Source organism: Sciurus carolinensis, chromosome 10 (assembly GCF_902686445.1).
Source record: "Sciurus carolinensis chromosome 10, mSciCar1.2, whole genome shotgun sequence".
Taxonomy (NCBI): Eukaryota; Metazoa; Chordata; class Mammalia; order Rodentia; family Sciuridae; genus Sciurus; species Sciurus carolinensis.
In genome coordinates, this window is record NC_062222.1 from 59,659,162 (window position 1) to 59,685,079 (window position 25,918).

Consider the following 25,918-nt stretch of genomic DNA (forward strand, 5'->3'; position numbering starts at 1 on the left):
TATAATTCTAATGCAAGCATTTGTCATAACAATTGTAAAAAACAAGAATATAAGTACAATAAAAAAGGGTAACATTTTTAAAGGATTTTCCATATATTAGGAATTCTTCTTAGTACTGTCATATCTGTTAAAATCATTTATCCCACACAAGACACATTATAAGTATTATTGTTAATGCTGCTTTGTATTTATGGAAATGGAAGCACAAGGAAATAAAAAATGATTTCCCCAAACTTACACAACAAGAGTTTAATGTGGTTAAAACACAAATTAAGCAGTTTGCCTTCAGAGAATCTACTCTTGACTAGAAATATACACCCTGAATGATCTAAATGTCCAATATCAGAGAACCATTATATAAACTAACAGTGCAAGACCCAAATATTAAGCAAAATCAAACTACCCTAAGATTCCATCTCACCCCAATTAGAATGGCGATTATCAAGAACACAAGCAACAATAGGTGTTGGCGAGGATGTGGGGAAAACGGTACACTTATACATTGCTGGTGGGGCTGCAAATTAGTGCAGCCACTCGGAAAGCAGTGTGGAGATTCCTTAGAAAACTTGGAATGGAACTACCATTTGACCCAGCTATCCCACTCCTTGGCCTATACCCAAAGGACTTAAAATCAGCATACTACAGAGATACAGCCATATCAATGTTCATAGCTGCTCAATTCACAATATCAGATTGTGGAACCAACCTAGATGCCCTTCAATGACGAATGGATAAAGAAACTGTTGTATATATATACAATGGAATATTACTCATTCATAAAGTATATAAAATTATGGCATTTGCAGGCAAATGGATGAAATTGGGAGAATATCATGCTAAGTGAGATAAGCCAATCTCAAAAAACCAAAGGACGAATGATCTCGCTGATAAGCAGAGGATGATACATAATGGGGGGTGGGAGGGATGCCAAGAATGGAGGAAGGAGGGACTTTATAGAGGGAAAAGAGGGGTGGGAGGAGTGGGGAGAAGGAAAATAATAACAGAATGAATCAAACACCATTACCCTATGTAAATGTATGATTACACAATGGTATGCCTCTACTTCATGTACTAACAGAGAAACAACATGTATCCCATTTGTTTACAATAAAAAAAAAGGAAAAAAATTGTAGTCTGGGCACAGTGGAGTGGATGCTTTGCATAGAGTCTATCAAAGCTAAAATCCAAGTGTTACCACTCTATTCTCATCTGCAGGAGTGGGGAAGGAGGATTCATTTGGGGCGTTGGTAGTGTCCAACCCCTTGTGTTACAAAAACTGGAGCTCTTGTTTCCTTGATGTCCGTAGTTAGACATTGCTTCCAGCTTCTAGAGGTTCTGTCAGGTTCTCTTCAATCTTCAAAGTCAGACACAGGTGTACAATCTCTCTCTTGCTCTGTTCTCTCTGATTTATACTTTTGTTTATAGCTGGTGAAATGCTCTGCTTGTGAAGGGTTCATGTGATGATCACAGAAATCACATCACGTATTCAATGGCCCTACTCACACTCAAAGGGAAAGGAATTTAAGACGGGCAAAAGATACTGAAGGTCAGCTTAATACTCTTCCCATCACACCTTGCTTCCCACATTTTTGCTTATCCAAATTTCTATAATGATGAATGCTTTCTTCAATCAAAAATAAATTTACAGAATTGATTGGAATTCTTTCTCAAAGTAAGTCAATGTAATCAAGTAGAATTAAAATTTACTCATGCACTAAAAACCTATTATTTTCTTATTTAAAAAGGAACCTTAAATAAGATATTAGAGTGTTCTAAATGTTCTTTTTCTTGTAAGTGCTCACTGCCCCTAGAATTATCCATATATTTGTATACAATTAAAACCTAACATCTTTTAGTTTACTTATATCCTACAAACTAAGCCAACTTGTTCTTAGTACTAAGAATAAAGAGGTAATCCTATCAGCTGTCTGTACCTGAACCAACCCATTAATGTCAAAAGTATTTCAATAAAGTACTGTTAGGTTGACATATAACGCCTAAGAAAACAGGCTTACTCTTCTCACATTTAGGAAGTTAAGATGCTGTTTGTGGGGAGGGGTGTGTGGGGAGCTGCTATTTCTGTCAAGTTATTGAATGTTTCATCTGATTGCTGGGTCACAGGCAAAATAGCTGGAGGCTAGACAGGTATATTGCTCTTTTAAAACAGATGGTGGAACTCACAAGGAGATTTGAGCAGGAGAGAAAACACAAACGCTAGCAGGGTAGCAGCTTTCTATAAAATTGATCTATCTTATATGTAATACTGGGTATAAAATCTCCCAATGCAATCTTTGATTCTATATTATCTTTCTAAAGTTATGTGCTGTTATCCTTAAAATGTTTACTCTATGGTCATTTTTTGCCAATGTCTATTTTTATATGTCAAATTTTGAAAATAAACGTTTTTATCCAAGATTTTTTACGGTTATATCACACCTAAGCAAAGATAATAGTTATTCTAGAGATATTTGATTTGTTGTATGAATTTTATCCCATAGTAAGGATATTGATTGACTGAAAAATTCAAATATACTTATTAAAATTAACTACTAACTTTATGTTGGTATAACATTTAGTTTCTTAATAAAAACATATGATCAGAAAAGCAGAGTTGGAGACTGGTCCTCATTCTATCCAGGAGGATTGCTTATGGCTACGTTGTTGGGAGATAAAATTTTCTTCAGTTTACTGGCATAGATATTATAATGATAAGACCAGAGGAAAATATTAAGAGTGCATATAGCCTAACCAAATGTCTCAAGGTAATATATTTTAAACAACACATTTATTTTTGAAGAAATATTTCCCTCTGTTCATAAGGATAATGTTATTGGTTAACATCAAAAACATTTTCCAGGAATTGGGATAGGTGTTGAAACATCCCTAATCTCTGCTGAAATTCTCCTTCCAAGAACTGCCCCATTTTGAGTATTTAGACTATATCATGAAAAAAAGTAAAATAAATTGATCTTGATGATCAAACAAATGAACATGGCTTCATAGGAAGAAACATTTTTTCAAAGAGACCTATTTAGCTCACTTTTATTATTAAACTCTAGTTTAATTTTTATTAAATATTATCATCAATTGATTAGACAAGAACATGTTGTTAATCCATAAGTCACCTTAAGTGTACAGAGGCAGTTACACAGCATTTTACGAAGACTACTATTTTCTACTATAGACTCTGACTGACGAAGACAGAAATCATGTGCAGTTTCTTCACACCTATAACCTGCTGGGACACAGTGGGAACTTTAGTACAGACTACTAACCCTATGTATTTATGTAATTAGTTAAAAGTCGTCTGAGAAAATTGTGAAAATAAAATATAATTAGGAGAAATCATCATTATGAGAAATCTAAAGCAGAAACACTTGAGAAGCAATTTTCCATATTTCCCTGTCTTAGGTAGGGCTGTATTGAGCAATGGGTATGTATATCAGTGGCAGAGCATTTGCCCAGCAAGTGTGAGGCCCTAGGTTCAATTCCCAGATCTACAGGGAAAAGAAAACTAGATAGAAAGAAAGGAAGAAAGAAAGAGAGAGAGAGGGAGGGAGGAAGGAGGAAAAAAGGAAGGAAGGAAGGAAGGAAGGAAGGAAGGAAGGAAGGAAGGAAGGAAGGAAGGAAGGAAGGAAGGGAGGGAAGGAAGGAAGGAAGGGAGGGAAGGAGGAAGAGAGAGTGGGAGGAAGGAGGGAGGGAGGGAAATGAAAAAAAGAAAAGAAAGGGAGAAAAAATTTGAGACCCAGCCTGACAATTTAATGAGCTGCTTCCTCAAATGAGAAAAATAATCTTGAAAAGGGCTGGAGCTGCACAGTGGACATTCAGTGGTAGAGCACTTGTCTATCATGCAAAGACCTGGGTTCAATCACTACTACCTTCCCACACCCTAAAACAAAAGAGAGGATCATATTTAATAATCTGATTGAAGAAAAAAATGATGTTATAACTACCAACTGGCTTTATTTAACATGGGTAAATGAAATAAGGTTGACAGTTGATTTACTGAATGGGTTAAACACAATCCTACTATGTGACAGGGAAAAGTAAGCATTGTATTTGAATCAACTAGTGTTTCTGTAAAATTGGGTCAGCTATTATAATCTCAGTATTGTTTTCCTCCATGTATGAAAGTCTAGCAGTGTATCTTATGCAGACAGTGCTTCTTCACTAGTAGTACTAGCATTAGCATCCTTCCTAGAGAAAGACAAGGGAAAGACATCCCAATGATAAGTCCATGCTATAGTTTGGATCCCAAGTATCCTCCAAAGGCCATATGTTAAAGGCTTGTTCACCCATCTCTGGAACTACTGGGAGGTTATGGAAGTCTAGTGGGAGGAAGCTGGTCACTGGGAGTGTGCCCATGAAAGGAATCTTGGGAACCTGACCCTTCCTCTCTCTTTTGCTTCCCAAAGTACAGGAGGTGAACATACCTCCTCTGGCAGGCTCTCATGCCATACACTGTGCTCTGCAGACCCAAAAAGATGGATCAAAGTGACTATGGACTGATGCCTCTGAAACCACGATTAGCCAAAATAAATCTTTCCTTGTTGTAAGTTGTTTGTATCAGAGATTTTGATGCATTGATATAAAGCTGACTAACACAGTTTACATCCACACTTTAAAATTTAAAAATAAAACTGGTAAGAAATGCCTATGAGAAACAATTTATTCAAACTCATAAAGGTCATAAAATGTTATCTAAATACATGATAAGACCGTGGCATCATTGCTTATATGAAAATATTTTGTGGAATGTATATGTCAGCTCTCTGAAAGATAATGTATTTGAAGATCCAATTGAAATTGTGAAAGTGATTTTGAGGGATAATTGCATTAGTTATATTGCTCTAGTATTTGTATATTTCTATATTAAATGACAAATACTACCTGAAACCAATAATAAATTTTGGGAAAGATTCAAGGGAAAGAAATTCTGTAACATTATATCAAGCTATTGTAATTAGATAAATAGGATATTTATGTCTTTTTTTATTGTAAACACTTATGGGGTACAACTTGTTTTGATATATGGATACACCATGCAATAAATAAATCAAGCTAATTAACATATCCATCACTTCACATACTTAAACTTTTTGTGGTAAGAACGTTTAAAATATACATTTCATAACAATTTTTAAAGTAGGTAGTGCATTGTCATTAAGTGTAGTCATCAAATTTATTACAATACCTCTAGAAAGTAATTCCTCCTAACTTAAATTTGTGTCTTTTCTTCTCCAGCATCTTCCCATCTTCTCCCACTAGTCCACCTTTCTACTGTTTCTATCAGTTCAGCTTCTTTGGATTCTTCTCACATATAAGTGATATCATGCAGTAGTTTTCCTTTGGTGCTTAATTTATTTCGCTTAGCATGTCCTCCAGGTTCATCTGCTTACTGAAGAGGCTTTCCCTTTTCCCATTGTGTCTTCTTGTCACATTGTAAAAGATCAGGAAACAGATGAATTTATTGCTCAAATCTTTACTTTGTTCAATTGGTGCATAAGTTTGTTTTTGTGCCAGTAATAATATTTTTTTATGATAACTTTGTAGTAGATTTTGTGATCTGGTCAGTGGTGATGACTCCAGCTTTGTTCCTTTTGCTTAAAATTGCTTTGACTGTTTAAGGTCAAATAATAGGATTTGAACTAGGTGAATGAATGAGTGCTGACACAAAATGGCCAACAATCTAAACTAACAAAATTGAGTCTCTACCTTATAACATTTGTGTTAATTTCTTATGGCTAGCAAACATAACCTTTTCATAATTGTCCTTGAATTAAATTCACTGTTGTACACAACACAGTATTTGCTTAACAAATACACATTAATTTATTTAAGTAATAAACTTGAAAATAGTCTCTTCCATAACTTAATATGTATAAAATCAAAATAGTAGTGATCTAATAGCAACAATATAATGCAGCTATTAATACTAACTTATACATAATTCATTTTTTAACAGGTACAATTCTAATAATTCTCAATCCTACTTTGTTCATTTCTTTTGGTCACTTCAGGATATACATTCTGAAATCTGTTTCACAGAAAAGGACATTTGGGTCTAGAGCTGTGAAGGAATGTGCCCAAGGTCATCCATTGGAGTAATGGAACCAGAATTTGAATACAGGACATTCTGACTCCAGAAGCTCCATTCGAACTCTAAAATATGTGTATATGAATATTCATATTCACTTGTACACTTATTATGTCACTGATACAGTTTAGTAGATAATCTGAAATGAATATGCATGAAAGAAAGGTAGAAAGATAATGATAGAATAAATTTACCCCAGTGCAAATTAAGAAAGAAGATACTGCCTGAAACTTCTGCAAGAATTTCTTTAAAAAGAATTTTCTTTGGAAACCTTTTTAATGCATTTATGTAATTCCTTTGGGTATGATTAAAAAGAAGACCTTTTTATCAGAGAGGTGTTATTTAAATATTACTTTTAAATATTACTATTTCATAGAGGGAGACATTCCAAGCAGGCTACAATAATGCATTCTTCACTTAAATTTAAAGAAAAAAGAGACAGTGTATCTATAATGGCATGTAGCTGGGGCTGACTTTGAAAAGATGATTGGCAAACAACAAAATAATAGTAAATGAATATATCTCAGGCTGATTTAACATTAAAAAAAAATACAATACAAGTAGCACAATGGGAACAATTTTCAAGATCCAATGTTGTTATCCAGCTAGTAAATTATAGACTCAGTATGAAACCAACATGGGGTCTAATCTGGAGTCTTCTTTCTTTCTTAATCACTTTAATCACTTTCATAAAAATTTACCAAAATATTTACCAGATTTGAAAACAATTTACAATTTTAACTAGAATTGAGATTAAATATTCCCACACTCCTATGATAAAGTAATGTTTTGTCATAATAGCCATCAGAACCAGTGTAAAACCCTTTTGATTGATTGACAACAACTTGCTGAATTCTGTGCTTCCCCAAAACACTACATATCGTCGGCAATTGCTTCTGCTCAGAAAATGTTCTGACTAGTCTACATATCCCTTCCTGGTCTGCACAGTAAATACAGATCTCTCTTCTCTGCTGAGATGCTTGGTCTCTTGAGATTTTGACAAGAGTCATTCAACTAAAATCCTATGATATCATTTTCAATAACTGATAATTATTATAGACATGAAGGTCTCACTGCTTGCAAATGACGTCTTCCATATCTTTCAGGTTTGAATTGTTAAATAAATTAAGCATAATGGAATAAAGTGATTAAGAAAGAAAGAAGGACTCCAGATCAGACACATGTTGGTTTCATACTGAGTCTATAATTTACTAGCTGGATAACAACATTGGATCTTGAAAATTGAGGTTTTCTCATACATGAAAGGGAATTAATGACAAAATATTTTGTAAAGATCAAATGGAACAAAACTTTACACCAAATAAATGGGTCACTGATGACAGTGTATTGTTATTATATTTCTGATTCATATCTTTTCAATTATAACCCAAATTCACCAAGGCTAACTTTTAAATGCATTCAGTTATAGCACAGTAAGCTTTAGAAGAGATACAGGTAGTTTAAGCTTTTTGTATTTTAACAGTTTTTTTTTTAAATAAAATTTTTACAGATTGCATTTTGATTCATTGTACACAAATGGAGTATATCACTTCATTTCTATAGTTGTACAAAATGTAGATTCACACCATTCATGTAATCATACATATACATAGGGTAATACTGTCTGTTTCATTCTATTGTCTTTCTGTCCCCCACCCCCTCCCACCCCATTTTCCTCTATACCATCCAAAGTTCCTTCATTCTTCTCTTCGCCCCCCACCACCCCACCTGGTTATATATCGTCATCCACTTATTGGAGAAAACATTTGGCCTTTGGTTTCTTGGGCTTGACCCATTTCACTTAGCATGATATTTTCCAACTTCATCCATCTACTAGCAAATGCCATAATTTTATTCTTCTTTATGACTGAGTAATATTCCATTGTGTATAGAACACAAGCAATAATAAGTGTTGGCATGAATGTGGGGAAAAAGGCACACTCATACATTGCTGGTGGAGTTGCAAATTGGTGCAGCCACTCTGGAAAGCAGTATGGAGATTCCTCAGAAAACTTGCAATGGACCCACCATTTGACCCAGTTATCCCACTCCTCAATTTATACCCAAGGACTTCAAATCAGCATACTTCAATGATGCAGTCACATCAATGTTCATATCGACTCAATTCACAATAGGCCTTCAATTGATGAATTTATTGCAACAGTTTGATAATATTCTGGCTTTATTCTCTTTGTTTTTACTTTTAAGAAAATTATATAGTACTATGAATCACTCTGAATACTTACATGTAGCAAACATGCTGCAAAAATCTCCATATATTTAGAGTATTTTTTTAGTAATCAGTCATAATTTTTAAACTATTTTTATCTTGGGTTGACTTCTTTGATATATGTAACATATATGACAGATTTAACAGATTTAGCAGATGTATAACAGAACACTAAGCATAATAAAAGCATGGTGAAAATATTGAATGATTTTTTTGGAGGGGAACTTTAGCTCATGTATTGTACTCACTTTTAAGTCTACATGATAGTAAAAATGGAAATTACTGAAATTTTCTTCCTATTGGAACCCAATAGAAAATTGATCCACAATGGGATTACTAGAAAAACTGACATTCACAAGATGTGTGTGTATGTGTGTGTGCGTGCGTGTGTGTGTGTGTGTGTGTGTGTGTGTGTGTTCTGGAGCTTATTTTCTTTATCTATATGATTTTCCTCCTGATAATGCTATGTTCCCTCAGATGGACTTTCAAACATACAGACCTTTTCCTTCTTTAATTTCAAATTTATCTCCTATAACTAATAGAAGCCAAATCCATATGTGTTGAATCTGAGTGAAATAAGCGCAATGAGACTGTCAGAATGCATTTGTCTAGGTGAAAATTACATAAGACAATGGAAAGGCTCAGGAGGACACTAAGTGGGGACTAGAGGGCATGAGGGCACAGCTCCTCCCACAAAGTAGGCATTTAATAAGTCGTTGTTGAATGAATGAATACACGAATTAACATCAGCTACTGAATCTGGAAAGCCTTGAATCAACAAGCCCTTGTAGATGTCCTCTTGGTTCCCTGCCAAGGCTCCTTGCCACAGACTTTTCTTCTGTACAGGTGTTTTTGAATCATTCCATTTCATTACCTCTTCTCCTTTCTATTCCTATTAGTTTAAAATCCAGTGACACAGCATATCCACTTATATTGAATCATCTGATTTTAGTAGACACCTATCAAGGACACAGAGAAAGTCTAAAGGCTTTGGAACCTCAAGTGGCTTTCTATAAATCAGGGAACTCTCACATTTTTCCTGTACTGTATCAATTTTTTTGGTTAATAAATGAGTGACATGTTTATTTGACTGATAATCAGAGATATATGAAATTACCTACTTAGGAAAAAATGTGTTCAAGAAATTTTGAACACAGAATCAGAAATTTTTTTTCAAACTCAAGCTTGCAACTAATAAGCTACAGAATAGCTCATTTAAATAACCTCTTAAATTCAGGATTTGATACTTTGTGTGTTTTCAGTGTTTTTCACTGGAAAGTGCAAAATGGTCCACTACAGTGCCAAAAGGAAATACGTAAATTTTTCTTTCAGAGCTTTTTGAAAATGAAATGAAAGATTTAGGGCTGACATTAGAACTTACACAGAATACACACACACACACACACACACACACACACACAGAGTACATACGTAAGAAGTAAGGGTGCCAGAATATTCTATAGATGAGAGAGAGCTCTTGGGACTCATTCTACATGATATCTAGGTTGATTCTTTATAGTGCTTCCATTTTTATTTTGTTATTTTATTCCCATTACCGACAGGAATGATATTTTAATATAATGTTATTTTATAAAAATTCCTAAGCTTTATGGAAAATCTAGGCAAAAACACTATCATTTAAGCTCTGAATGAAATCCTTAAATGTAAGGTTCTACTCAGAGAGCTTTCACACAGTTATGTATTTTCACAAAGGCTAATGTTCCTTAAATATAACATGAAGACTTGGTATCATGACCCTTTTTGTTTATGGTATGTCTGATAATATAAGAAGTTCTAATTATAACCTTAGCATTGGTCTTTGTAGAATCATGCTAGAGAAATTATTTTCTGAATAGTAGAGATTTCACCATACATGCTAACTCTCTTAGTAACTTAATAGTTTCACCAAATATACTAAAATTCACAAATATTATATTTACTTACCATGAATCTGTGTTTAAATAATTTAGAAATACACATCTAAATTTTTTAAAATCAGTTTTTCCTTATTTGCTCTTTCATAACAGCACAAATTTAATGCAAATTAAATGCAAATAGATCCAAATATAGAATCACTGGAGATGAGTACCTATATATAATCCTAAATAATTCAGATTTGACTAAAGTCGTAAACATCTTTTCAAATAGGACAATGATTATAGCTACAATTAAGCAAACACTAAAAATTTTGTAAATCAAATGAGCACTGTTATGATGTTTGGTATCTTAGGAAAATAACAAAGCTCTAAATTCATGACAGTAAACAGTGGCTTAGTATATCAATAAAATACTCCATACTTAGTATGTCAATACATACTTAGTATATCAGTAAAATGTTCCAAAAATTTGCCAGGAAAGTTCTCTGTTTGATAAACACACTGTGAATAAAGTTAGGTACAATGGTATTTTCTGAGATGATAGGACAAAGAGAGTAGACAAAGCTTAGCAAGGGACAGGGGAGTGGAAACATGAAGAATGGGAGAGAATGAGGGCAAGAGGGTAGAATGATGGAATACTCGGTTTTCATTCTTAATTTTTAAAAAGTAGGTACCAGTCCAGACTTGAGATCACCTTGCAGGGAGGAGAATTCGTAGAACTCTTTTCTCTATCTTAAAAGTCATTTGATAACATCTTTAGATTTTTCTCTGTGGGGGGCAAGTTGCGTCTGCTCTCAATCTAACACACTTCTAGTTGTACATTAATTAAATGAACTGTGGAATTTTTTTTCTTACTTCAGAAATTACACTGGAATAAATGGAGTGCTAAAAGGATGTTACCACATATTTTGTCATTTTACATTTAGCTCCTAAGAAGATTAACTGCACTCTTTAAGTTGCTCAGAATTAGAAAGTAGGTTCCAGTTAATACCTAATGGAGAAAAGAGGGAGAAGGATTGAGGGTGAATGAGTAAGTGTGGTGAGTCACAGAGCTTAATAGAACAGAAGGCAGAACCATGATTTACACATCTAATGGAGAGAAGCAGCATTTTAACAAATCCACAAATCCTGTGTCAGAGGATACTAGCTCAACACCAAAGAAATAGGCAAACATCGACCAGGAGGATCATAACCACGCTCCCCACTCCCCTTTCAAGTAAGACTGGATATGCATAGAATCAGTGTCTGTAGAAACCTTATTTCTGTGCATACAGATAGCTTTGTTTACTTGGAAAGCACTACTAAATATCGCACCTGATGTAAGGAATTTTGGGTTCCCAGTTTTTGCATGGATGCAGTGACATGTAGGGGAAAGTCCCACTGAATTCTTAAGGCTCTGAATATTCTCAATTTCTTCTGCATCAGCATCTAAGGATATCCTCCCTATCCCTGTTCCCACGCTTTCATAATTTTATTTTATTTTACAGCTGAGGACCTTGTGCGGTTTGTGATTGAGTATAAGGCAAGGGCAATAGGCAAGGTGGATAATAAAACACTGTTCTGCCTTCAGTGTGTGCTTTTATTAAACATGATATCAAAATTTACACCAGCAATCAAATTTAAGCATGTATTTAAAATTTGTCATGTGACAAGCATGGTGCTAAGTTCAGAGTAAGATGGAGGAGATGCAGTATATTCATTTTCAATGTCCTCAAGTCATATGTAATTACAGCATCAACAGGTTTTATTTGGGTAACATTTTTCAGCGTGAGACATGCTTGCTCTGATCATAACAGGCGGTGTAACTGGTCGTCTTACCTCCCTCCTTAGCAAAAGTCATTAAATCAATCTAGGAAACATTACACTTTTGAACTCAGAGATGAATTTATAGGAACATTTTATTTCTCCTGATTCTAAGATGAAGAATATTATTTTTCTGTGTCTGCCTGAAATAGCTATTATCTGACAAGGCCCTAAAATATTCTTCCAGAATTAAAATGTAGGACTGGGCCATTTGTATCATGAACAATACCAAGACAAGGAGGACTAGATTTAACTCAAGAAAATAGGGAGTCATTGCCCAGAGAAATCAGACTCCAGATTCTTCAACATTTGAATTCAAATTCATCTTCACCACAACTGTAGCCTGTGGCAGATGGGTGACTTTCAAGGATTTGAAACCTTCATAACTGGGTGCACACGATACCTGGATGCAGGTGGGCAAGAGAAACCTGCTAAGTAGACTGTTGGGTATGCAGCAATGCAGTCAGTCAAGGAGATGAACACTTCCTTATCCCCCACCTCAGAGATCACCTAGAGCACCATTTCTCAGCACCCATGGGTAGGTCCTCTACCCCAAGGACCGCAACAGCAGGCACCAGGCCTTCTCTGCCCACACAAACTGATCTCTGCTCCGAAAAGGGAAGGGAAGATCCATCCTAGGTAGATGGCAGAAAGAAGGTGGGATGAAGCAGGATTCAACTGAACCCAAACTCCCAAGTTCTGGGTACATGTGTCACTGTCACTTCAGAGTTCACTTGCAAAATCCAAATTCAAAAATAAAATTCTAAAATTATAAATATGGTCACAGAGCATTAAACCCCAAGCAAAATGGACTGCTCAACTTAAGAATCTGTGTTCTGCTGGTGGCTTGTGCTTCTGAAACCTACCTGCAAGGGATAGCAAACATGAATTCACCAGTTTATAGAACTTTTATATGTCTTTTTCTCTACATTTCATGAACATATCCTTTGCTCATTATTTTTTATACTTTCTTAAAATTTAGAAATGATTTCCAAGAGAAGAACATATTTTCTGCTCAGTACATTATCAATGTCTTTATAGTTGTCCCTTGTAGACTTCAAAATTTGGGTGCAATGAGGTAGTTGGATTTTTTTTTTTTTTTTAATCATGAACTCTCCGAAAAAGAAGACCTTACCTACTTACTCCCAAATTATGAAAATACTTTTATATTTCCTTTAAACCCTTCTTATTTCATTTAGTTTACTATTTCTGGTAGTACATTTTTTTCTTTTATAACTTTTTCATTTTTTTTAGTTATACATGCCACTAGGATTCATTTTGACATAACTATAAAAGTGTGGGATATTTGTTTTATATTCAGTCGCCAATACTTCCCTGTTCTTCCACCTTCCCCCTTCCCTTCCCTCTATTCTACTGATCAATATTTCTGCTATTTATCTTTTTTTTTTAATTAGTATCTTGTCAGTGTACATGATGGTGAGATTCACTGTGGTGTGTTCATATTTGTAAATAGGAAAGTTAGGACTAATTCGTTTGGCTGTCTTTCACTTTCACATCCCTCCTCCCTTCTTCTACTCTTTTTTTTTAATCCACCTCAATTATTTTGGATAAGTTTTTGCATATCAGAGAAAACCTTCAACCTTTGGTTTTTGGGATTTGTTTATTTCACTCAGCTTTATAGTCTCCAGTTCCATCCATTTATCAGCAAATATCATAAAGTCATTCTTCTTTATGGCCAAGTAATACTCCCTTGTGTACATATACCACATTTTCTTTGTCAATTCATCTGTTGAACAGTAACTAGATTGCCTCCATAGCTTGGCTATTGTGAATTGTGAAGTGACTGGGTCACTGTAGTATGCTGATTTTAAATCCTTGGGATATAAAGCAAGAAGTGGGGTAACTGGATCATATGGAAGTTCCATTTCTAGTTTTTCAAAGAATCTCCATGCTGCTTTTCAGAGTGGTTGCACCAATTTGCAGTCCTACCAGCAATGTATGAATCTACCCTTTTCCCCACATCCTCATCAGCATTGATTGCTACTTGTAATCTTGATAATTGCCATTCTGAATGGAGTGAGATGAAGTATCAGTGTATTTTATTTTGCATTTCTCTAATAGCTAGAGATGTTGAACATATTTTCATATATTTGTTGATCAATTGTATTTCTTCTTTTGAGTAGTATCTGTTTAGTTCCTTTGCCCATTCATTGATTGTGTTACTTATTTTTTTGGAATTAAGTTTTCTGAATTCTTTGTATATCCTGGATATTAATGCCCAATCTAAGGAACAGGTGGCAAAACTTTTCTCCCATTCTGTTGGCTCTCTCTTTACATTCTTGATTGTTTCCTTTTCTGTGAAGAAGCTTTTTTATTTCATGTCATTCCATTTATTGATTTTTGATTTTACTTCTTACACTTTAAAAGTCTTGTTAAACAAGTTAGTTCCTGAGTCAACATGTTGGAGTGTTTGGCCCATATGTTCTTCTACTAGATACAGGGTGTCTAGTCTAATTTCCAGGTTTTTGATCCATTTTGAGTTGAGTTTTGTGCAAGTTGAGAGATAGGAGTTGAATTTCATTCTACTACATATGGACTTCCAGTTTTCCAGCACCATTTGTCAAAAATGCTGTCTTGTTCCCAATGTATGTCTTTGGTCCCTTTGTATAGTATCAGATAACTGTATTTATGTGAGTTTGTCTCTGTGTCTTCTATTCTCTTCCATTGGTCTTCATACCTATTTCATGCCAGTACCGTGCTGTTTTGTTATTATATCTTTGTAGTACAATTTGAGGGCTAGTATGGTGATACACCCTGTTTGCCATTCCTGTTAAGGATTGCTTTGGCTATGCTGGGCCTCTTATTTTTCCAAATGAATTTTATAATTGTCTTTTCTTGTTTTGTGAAGAACATCACTAAATTCTGATGGGAATTGCATTAAATCTGTATTTCACTAGTTTTACATTTTAAACTCTCATTCAATACAAATACATTTATGGAAGTGATGGATAAAATTTTATATTTTTCCAAATGTGTAGTCAGTTTCCCAACAGCATTATTAAATAGATAGACACATTTTTACCCAAATATAACTCCATCCACATCACAAATAAATTTTTACATGTATTTGGATAAGTTTTGGTTCTATTTCATTCTCAAAACATTGGATCATTATGATAGGGATCTGATTACATTATCTTAATAGTGAATGTTAACCATCTGGTGTTGTAGATACTTTAAAGGTTGGTAATAGGTAGCCAACTCTATTAATAACAACTTGGTCATTCTAAGTATGTTGATGTGCTTAACCATACATTATATGTTTTCTTTGGTTATGAAGTTTGGTGTAGTAGATAACATAAAAATAATTGGGCCAAACCTTGTATTGAAATTTTATTCATACGAATGCTAGTCAATAAATTGTGTATACTTTGTGTTTCTTACTGATTTATAAAGAATAATGAAATCTTTCTCACAAATGAGCTTTTTGCAACATAACAAACACTCAATAAATACTAATGGTGCCTCATCATAAGATCAGAGCATTTCACTTCAATTTATATTCTGACTGTGTCTTTATTACTTTCAAATAGGTGTCATTTCTCTGGCAATCAGGATAGAGCTAGAAATTTATAATTTGATTTGAAGGCTCAGTTTTTCAACAAAGATTTGTAACTTATTTACAGTTATTCTAATAATAAACAATAAAATGCATTTTTTCTTACTTCTGTGGCATACAACATCTTTTTTAATGGTTCTTTTTGTTACACATGACAGTAGAATCCATTCTTGCATAATTTTACAATATATGAAATATATCTTGTCCTAATTCAGTCCCCAGTACCTTTCCTTCCCCTTCCTCCCCCCACCACCTACTCACTTTGCTCTAATGATCTTTCTGTCATTTGCTCATAGTTCCGGTTCTTTTTTTCTTTTTTTTTTTTTTATCAGTTTCTTTTGGATGTATACTCTGGTTAGATTCACTATTGTATATTCATATGTGTACATAGGAAAGTGATGTCAGAGTTGATTCTTCATATCCTATCAATACTCCAAATACTTTTATTTTTTTGGCCATTTTTTCTTTTTGTCTTTTCCTTGATTGAATAATTTGTTTTTTTCTCAAGTCAATGATTTCAGGTCACTCTGTATATATGTATATTTCCCCCAGTGTTTGTCATCATCATTATTTTTCAAAAGTAAAATGATTTTATTTGGGGGGAGGTCAGATCTTAGGAACTGCAATTTGGGAGACATATGTTTCGATAGCTCTGAATCAGTGTTCCAAGGAAGGCAAAAAAGGTAGGAGCCACTATAGGTTATTGACTTTTGAGAAGAAACAGTGTTTATGTGACAACTGGGCACAGTGGCACACACCTATAATCCCAGTGGCTCCAGAGGCTGAGACAGGAGGATCGAGAGTTCAAAGCCAGCCTCAGCAAAAGTGAGGCACTAAGCAACTCAGTGAGATCCTATCTCTAAATAAAATACAAAATAGGGCTGGGGTTGTGGCTCAGTGGTTGAGAGTCCCTGAGTTCAATCCCTAGTACACCCCCCCAAAAAAGAAAATAATGTATAACCATAATGGAAATATTTGAAAACAAGAGTCTGATAATCTCTGGATATGCATTTGAGCCTCTAGGCAAAATGTAATCATCTGGTGATTCTGTCTTCATCATTTTATAGGTCATGTTTAAGTATATGTTCATTTATTAATATACCAAAACCAAGCAACATACAGAGTTCTTTCCCCCACTTACAAAAAGTATTTCAGGAAACATCTATTTCCTCACTTCTTTTTCCTACCCACATGAATGCAGGTTTTATTAAATAAACATGAAAATTTTACATTTTTTCCTTCCTTAAAGAATGCTTCTTATACCAACAGTTCTGTTTAGATTAACTGTGAACTTTACTGGGTATATTTTTAACTGTGTCTTCTACTTGCAGTACTGTTTTCCTGATGTAATTTTCATTCAACTATAACATTATTTTCTTGAGTAATTCTCTAAGAATGTGTGTATTTTTCACAATTGACTCAGAGTGTGCACAGTCCATGAGTGAACATGTGTTTACGTATGTGATTGCACTTGTTTGTATATGTGTGTGTGCATGTGTGCATAGCTAGCTAATCTGCTGGCTTTCCTTTTGTCTTTTTCTGTTCTCTCTTTAATATTTACAATGTAAGGAGTTCTCTGTTCAGAGTATCGCTCACCTTCTAGACTTCATCTAGAAGTCTGCAGCAAACAGATGAAATGTGTAAGATGAGGTCAACTCACTTTCCTTTGCTCTCCTGAAGCTTACATACCTTTCAGTTGGTCCTTGAAGTTGATAAAATTTCACTACGCTAGGTCTGGCTTATAAACCAAGAAATTATAAACGAAGTTAAAATAAAACTAAATAAAACTAAAGCTCATTTTTATGTGTGCACTGAGGAACACAGGTTCTGTTAGAAGTTAAACAAGTTTTCCCTAAAAGGTCAGAAGTACTCGTTTTTTTAAGCATAATAGGAGACAGTAGGTTGAGGGGAAGTGACTTGTTTTGAACAATTTTAGTTATTCCTGTTAGTTATACAGGTGATTTGAACAAATTTAGATTGGTGCTAAGGGTCTAGCCTTATGCTAAGCAATCCATGATTGGTTGCGAGGGGGCTATCAGCAGAGGTCATCAGTAAACAGTAACTCTTGAAATATTCTGCGAGTCTGCAGAAACTCCAGGATTGGAAGGTGTTTCAATCTGGGTTGTTTTAAACCCTTTCTTCCCAGACAGCGCTCTTTCTGGAAGTTAGAGACTGAGGAGTTCATGCTTCAGAGGTAAAATGCAGTCTGTCCAGTGTGACAACTGAGGCTCACATTTTGCTGACTCTTCATCAAACTGTGGCCCCCTTTTCTTCCTTCTTTTCATTAATCATACTTGGAACTAGGTAGGTATGACTTAAAAACTCAACTCTGTTCTGGTTTTTGTGTTTCTTTTAATGGCATTTTACCTTCAGAATGGCTACTGTATATTCCCTGGATTTGTTCTCAATTTCTTTTGTTGCTTTTATCCTTTAATTCTTCATAGTGTTCTTTAGGACTGTGGAGATTTCAAATTTGTCATTTGATATCCCAAACCAGTATTTTAGGTTTTTGCATTCTATTTTTCACTTTATTGAGTATTTTAAATTCAAAAATCATATATCAAATGAGTTGTTAAAATTCCAATTCTAAGATTGTTATTCTTTAATATCTCCATCTCCTTAAAAATTCATTTCTGTAAAATATGTAATTTTTGAAACTTCATTGAATAAGATGAAGGAAAGAATTTAGTGTGTGAAGGCTTACATTTCTGACATAAAATCCTGGTTTTGCCAATTATTTCCGTTTTACTTTTTATCTTGGACAGATCACTTCAACTCTCCATAGTTCAACTTTCAGAATTGGTTATGAGAATTAAATCCAAGACCTTGTGAGAAGCAAAGCCTAGCTCATACTAAGCATTGAATAGATGAATTACCTACACTAACGAAACTCTATGAGAAGTTTTTCTTCCTTCATTATATTTTTAGAATGTCAAAAATATAAATTCTGATTCATTTTGCTATATGCTTATAATATTGGTTATATTCCTGTCATTTTCAAGAAGTAAAGGGAACAGCACAGAGATTCCTTGAGATCTGGGTATGTTCCTGGCATCAGCCATCACGTAGCAGTTCTTGAATTCTATGCTGCCTAAGTTAACATTTTGGAAATTGGAATCTACTTAAAATAGATGCATACATCTAATATAAAATTTTCTTCTCCCAGTCCCAATCTTCTGAAAAGCTGTTCTGAAGTCATTGGTGAGTGTAACAATTGATGTACTAGAGAGAGATTCCTGGCCTGGTTAGTCACAAGTAAATGACCTATTTAGGAATACTCTGAATAATTTTTGATCATTTAGTCTGAATCTATGAAATAGAGATGAAAAATGCCTTGCCCTTTCTACTTAATGCATGTGTTTCAAGGCAAACAATACATTTCAAATTTACTCTATGCTTATTAGATAGCCTATTTTATTAAAATTACAGTATCTAATTACCTCCAACTACACCACCACCAAAGATGCAGGCACTACAGTTCCTGAGTGCTTGCTTTTCAGAGAAGAATAAAAGGAGCAATTGCCACTAGTATTTTTCACTTTCTCATTATGCCTGACATTTCTGAGGTGTGACTCTGCTGCCCAATAGTTGCCCATGGCATGAAATAGGGCAAGGTTAGGCTTGATTGAGTTATAGAAAACACATGCCTCAAACAAATATACCAAAAGATATGTGTGATAAATTGTAACGACAAGGCATAAGAAGTTTTAAGATGAACTCACAGTAGTCTTTATGTTGTGGTGGAATAAAGTACATGTTCCATGTTTAAGAAAAATGCACTAATATAAAACAATCATATTTCCTGATTTTTTTTCTTCACTTTTACTAGAAGACACTAATGGCTCAGCAGTCAATTAAGTTTGTAATTCTGAAGTTGAAATGAAGCTAAATCATATGCTTGGCATCCTTAAAATGATTTCCTATACAGATTTAGTTAGGAAAGATTGTCTTGGATTCTCCCACATGCTCCTTGAGGTTTTGGTTCACTGTTGGAAAATTGTGCAATCAGTAGGGAACTTGAGATTGCTTTTCATTATAACCAAATTCTCAGATCTTTAAACACTCAGTTGAACAACTGATACCTATACCAACTTTGGAAACAAGATCCTACATGCCATAGTTTTGGGAATGTCAAAGAAGGGAAGCCTTGCTCAGTCACTCCATACTAAACCTTTTCAATGCAACACACTTTAAAAATAACAATTAGATTAGCATGATGTGTTGTAGCCACTATACACTACCAAGTAAGGATGACCATAAAAGACAATCCAAAAACACACTTCACAGTTCACTGTTGCAATAGTTTCAATTTCCATCTGTCTAACACGCAAAAAGTATAGTGGAAATGAGGAAATGTCACAAAATAAAATGGATCAAAGTTTTGATGGACAGCTGGTAAGAGACATGAGTGTTTAAAGGACAGGTTGTTTAATGTGAGACTCAGGTTGCCACTCAGATTCCATGGGAAAAGAAGAAATATCTTTTTTATAATTAGGAAGATTGAATGACAAAAGGCTCATCTGAGTAGTGCTTTGGAAAGGGAAGTAGAAAAAGAGTCCCAAGCACAGTTTCACTTTGGGGAACAAGGGAAAGCAGAAATTGCTAAAAAGCTTTGATCTAGCTGTTACAGAGTTCAGTAGTGTTGGGGTTCAGGAAGTGCTCCCACAAAGTACTTAGATTGCCTAAATTACAAAATCAGTGAGCACTAGTTCCTCTAGATTATGTCTCAAGATTTCTAAGACTTGCTGAGTAATAATTAGGAGAACTCATCTTCAGTGAATCCTAAGATGCTACCTCCCTGGTTTCTTTTCTTCCCTCCATCTTCTGAAGAAAGCACTATCAAAAGGCACTTAAGTATTCCAGGCTTCTTTCACATTTACTCAATATATGAAAAAAGAAGGCCGATTTAAATGCTTCTAACAGAGCTCCTCAGAACCCTCCTCACGCCTCCTCCTGCCCCAGGGATTTTTACTCAACTCATGTTTCCATCAACTCCCATTGGGGAACCTCAAGGCAGGTGCTCACTGAACTTACCTGGCAGAAAAACTTAGATAATTTTCTAGAAATGAAAAAAGGGAGAAGGAAAAAGATGCAAGAATACAAGAATTAAGAAGAGCAAGGACAGAATGAAGATAAGGCATGTGAAGTTTTGCAAAAGGGTGGGTAGGATTCACTAACCGGTGACTTCTCCAAAATCAGGAACAATGTCTTCCTCCTCCAAATAGTGCTTTGACTCCACTTTGAAATATTCCCTCAGTAAATAAGATGAATTCAACATTAAGAAATTCAGTAAGATGGAAAGATTTTGATATTCTCAACTAAATTTGAGATCTGTCAGCATGTACATAGGCTACCTAAATAGCATTTACAGTTTGTTTGCAGCCAGCCTGCATCATAGATTTTTTTAAATGTATATCTTCTTCTTCTTTTTCTTTTTTGAGTTATAGATGGACAGCATGCCTTCATTTTATTTGTTTATTTTTATGTGATGCTGAGGATCAAACCCAGTGCCTCATACATGCTAGGCAAGCACACGGCCACTGAGCTACAACCCAGCCCTAAAAATGTATACCTTCTTATTGCAGTTACAGGAAAGAGTTCTGACTTCGGTCCGTCAACATAGTTCTTAAACCAGTGCTAGAAATTCTTCTTTACTTTGGAGTTTAAGGCTTGATCTTGGTTGAAAGAAAAGATTCTCTTCTCCTACACACATCTAGGAAGAGAAGTAGTAATTAGATACCATGGTCTAAAAATAATACAGATACTTTCTTAAATCAGATTCCCAGAGAGTAATAGGTATTGAACAATTAATCTCTTGGAACACAGGTTTTCTTGCTCATATAAGGAAGGATACCCATTCATTTTCTTCCAATTCAGTGCTGTCATATTGTTGTGAAATGTATCAAAATGTATTGTTTTCTACTTAATTACCTTTCCCATTAGAATACCAGCCCTTAAGCAAGTATGGGTCGGTAACATGCAAGAGTCAGTTCAACAGGGGAACAAAGTAACTGCTCAATAAACTAATTGAATAATGAATGAATGAATTCAGAATGCCCTTTGACTCTCTATATCTTAGTCTAATACTGGCAGTTTATGAATCTGCAAGTTATGAGCTAGGGATTTACAAATGTGCTCACTCATAATGTTGGATTTCATATTATTAAGGTTAAGTTAGACTTCTTTCACTGATAGCTTAACCACAGAACAATGTTACTCAAGTCTCTCAAATGATCTTTAGACGTAGACACATTACCCATCTTTTGCTGTCTTCAGAAGTGTGTATGCATGCAATGAATACGTTGTTTACGTTGGAAGATCATTACCTTCTATTTTAGAAGTATGTGTTTGTTTAAAATTTTAGACACTGGGAGCACCAGACATTTTGCTGTCTCTAACATGATAGAAAATCTTGATAGTTCCTTCATAGCTTTTATCTCATGTCTATTCATCTTGTTGGCACCAGCCTGTCTTCTGGTATTATCACTTAAGTCAGACCAATTAAGATGACCTTTTAACTGGACTCCGTGGATCTCAATTTTTTTCTCATTTATCCTTCTGTTTCTATATTCTGCTCTAAAACTTCTAATAAATCCCCACTATCTAGCATATAAAGCTTATTTTAATTGAACTGGCATTTATCATCTCTCATAAATATCTCACAACCTTTTAATTGACATCATGAGTTTATTTCTGTTCAAATAGATCATCATACCTCTGTGCTTTTGCAAATTCTGTCATGTAAATCTCTCCAAATGATGAGATTCTAATACAATAGAGAACAAAAGTCCAATGTGCAGCACAAGGCACACAAAGGAAATTTGTATTCCGTGCCCTGAGCCTCCACAAGTTTCTGTTCCCCTAATTGAGATGCAGCAGCCCTCAGCCGCTCCAGCCATGACTTACATAGCATCCAAGTGCACCTCCTGCTACTGCCCTGGTGGGTGCATGCCATACACCTTGGCGCTCTCTTCATGGTGCTATTTTCACATTATACAGGGTGCTGGAGTTATGGAGGTATGGCTACTTCCACTAGATTTCAAAGTATATATGGAAGGGCCTGGGAGCCCAGTTAGAAACATGCTAGAAAGGTGGAGCCCATCACTGAGAGTCCACAGTAGGACAAGACTGAGTAGGGATATGGGGAGGAGGCTGCCCAAGGTCTTGGAGGCCCATGCCTCCCCCCAGTGAAGGCAGTACATGGAGTCAAAGATTACTCCGTAGTCTTCAGATTAATGTTGCTCACCCTGCTGAGTTTGGATATACTTGAGAAGAGTCACCCCTCCTTTCTTCTCACCCATTTATCCCTTCAGGAATGACTCTGTTTATCCTATACTTGTCCCACTTCTTCATTTTGGGACCAGGTGACTTGTTTAATCTCACAGGCTCACAGATGATATGGAATTTGCCTCGGAATGAATCATGCCTTGAATCTCACCCATATCTGATTTAGATGAGACTCTGGATTTGGGGCTTTTCAGTGACTCTAGGTGAATTAAGACTTGGGATCTATTAGGAAGGTATGAATGTATTCTGTATGTGAGAAAGGGTGAAATACTATGCTTTAAATATTTTTGAGAATGATAAGGGTTTTGGGAGACCAGTGGTGGAATGCTATGGATTAAATGTGTGTTCTCTTCAAAATATTCTCTTCAAAGTATTGAAACTTAATTGCCATTAAAAGTAGGGCCTTTAAGAGGTAATTAGGCATAAGGGCTCTGCCTTCATGGATGGATTAATGTCATCACTGCAGGACTATGTTGGAAAAAAATGTGGAGTTTGGCCTTCTTCCCTCTGTCCTTTCCCTCTTTTTAGCCATTATGAAGCAACCAAAGGCCCTCACCAGGCACCTTGACATCGAATTTCTCAGTCTCCAGAACTATTAGCCAAAAAAATTCTGTTCATTATAAATTATTCAGTTTCAGTCACTCTGTTATAGCAGTATAAAAAGGACTAATACGACTTTATTTAAAACATTAAATGCTGTACTTTTTGATGAAAGAGGAACTTCACCAGAGACCTTTCTTTAGCAATATACAATAATGTTATATTTAGAATATTTTGATCCAGTTATACCATTCCTCTGTATATATCCAAAGGTTTTTAAATCAACTTGCTACAGTGACACAGTCACATCAATATTTTTGGCAGCACAATTCACAATAGCTAAGCTTTGGAGCCAACCTATGTACCCCTCAACAGATGAGTGGTTAAAGAAAATGTGGCATATGTACACAATGGAGTATTACTCAACCATTAAGAAGAATAAATTTGTGACATTTGTCAGTAAATGGAATGATCTGGAGACTATCATGCTAAGTGAAATAAACCAATCCCCAAAAAATCAAAGGTCGAATATCTTCTCTGATATGTGGAAGCCAATCCACAATACGGGGTGAAGGAATAAAAGTTCACTGGATTAGGCAAAGGGGAATGAAGGGAAATTGGGGAAGATGGAAATAGGAAAAACAGTAGAATGAATCTGACATAAGTTTCTTATGTAAATATATGAATATGCCACAGTGAATTTCACCATCAGGTACATCCACAAGAAATTAATAATAAAAAAATAACTACAGGTAAATAGCAGAAAGATCAATAGAGAGAAGGGAACAAGGGGTGGGGAGAGGGAAGGAGAGTTACTAGAGTCTGAATTAGAACAAGATACATTCCATGCTAGTATAATTATATCAAAATGGATTCAATTGTCATGTATAACTAAAAAGAATCAATAAAAAACTGTAAGTTTTCTGAATTTAATAATCGAACAGTATTCAAAGAAATTGGAAAGTAATGTCCTTATAATATCCGTGCTCCTTTTACATTTTATTATCAGTTCACACAAAGTCATTAAGTAGCTGGTCTTACAGGTTCTTCACAGCCCAATTTCTATTTACTCCCTCTGCACCATCTCCTTCCATCCACTTTTCTCTCCCCTCCGTTCCTAAAACACACTGATTCTTGAACAGTTTCTGGAGTTATACATTATGGCTTACTCTGTCTGGGAGGACTTCTATTTTAATTTTCTTTTGAGTAATTTCTAGTAATTCCTTGAAACCCAGGTCAAAAATTGTATCCTCTGTCATGCTATTTTTTGAACTTTCATGGCTAAAATTAATTGCTTGAATTGCTTTACTCTTTTCTTCTGCAAAATTCAGAAGATTTCCTTCCCTCAACTGAGACAGAGAAGGTCCTCTCCCCTTGACACCCCAAAGCACCTCTACTTTACCTGTGAAAATAAAATTTTTATTTTTTATCTTTTTATTTTTTTCAGTAGACCAAGAGACTGGTAGATTGAAGCTCACAGCTTTCTCAACAAATAAAAGACTATGAGCATTCAAAATTAGTGCATTAGTGAATGATGGAAATGATTATGAAGATAACAATGGTGTCTGTGTGTGTGTGTGTGTGTGTGTGTGTGTGCATGTTTGGTCACATTGACATATCTGTGCAATGCCCTTGACCTTCCCACATTATTTGACAGAATGCAGAATAGTTCACCTCTTCCTTGGCTCCTCACTCTGATTGGTCCTACTTATTGGAGTCCACAGATCTTTTCTTATGGATCTATGGCTGACTTCTGTCTCTCGCTTAGGCTCATTCTCAAATGTCCTCTTAGAAGATAGGATTGACAATGCAAATTAAGTACACTCCCTATTCTCTTCAACCCAAACGTTCCTCATGCCTCCATAACCCTGCACTTTTATTCCTTTCGGATTTCTTTCATCATCCCATTTTCATTCTTTTCTCCTCAGTTAGAGAAAATACATTTCCAGGAGTGGAATAGATATATCTAAGAGTATATGCATTAATGCCTTTGACACATTTTGCCAAGTTTCTCTCCAGAGATGCTTTATTACTATTGCTATCATTATATGGCATATATAATTTTAATGCAGATATATAATTACACCATTCATTATAGCTATCACATATTGTGTTCTTACAATATACCAGTCACTGTGCTAAGTACCATAATACATTAAATGTATCCTTACATGCATTAAATCTAACAATTTACACTGCCACTGGCAGTAGAAAGGAATGCCCATTTTAACCTACCCTCACCATTATTTTTAAAATTGTTGAAAATAATATTTTACTTTGTTAACTTGAATTCTTAAATAGAAAGTATAGTATAACAAGTTTTCATGTTTCACTATTTTTATCACTATTTTTGGTATTTGTTTGCTGGGGTTGATATAGAAAAATACCACAAACCTAAACAATGGAAAATGTTTTGTCTCAAAGTTCTGGAGGATAGAAGTCCAAATCAGTGCATCATCAGGGACATCCTCTTTGTGAAGTTGACAGAGAGAATCTATCCGAGT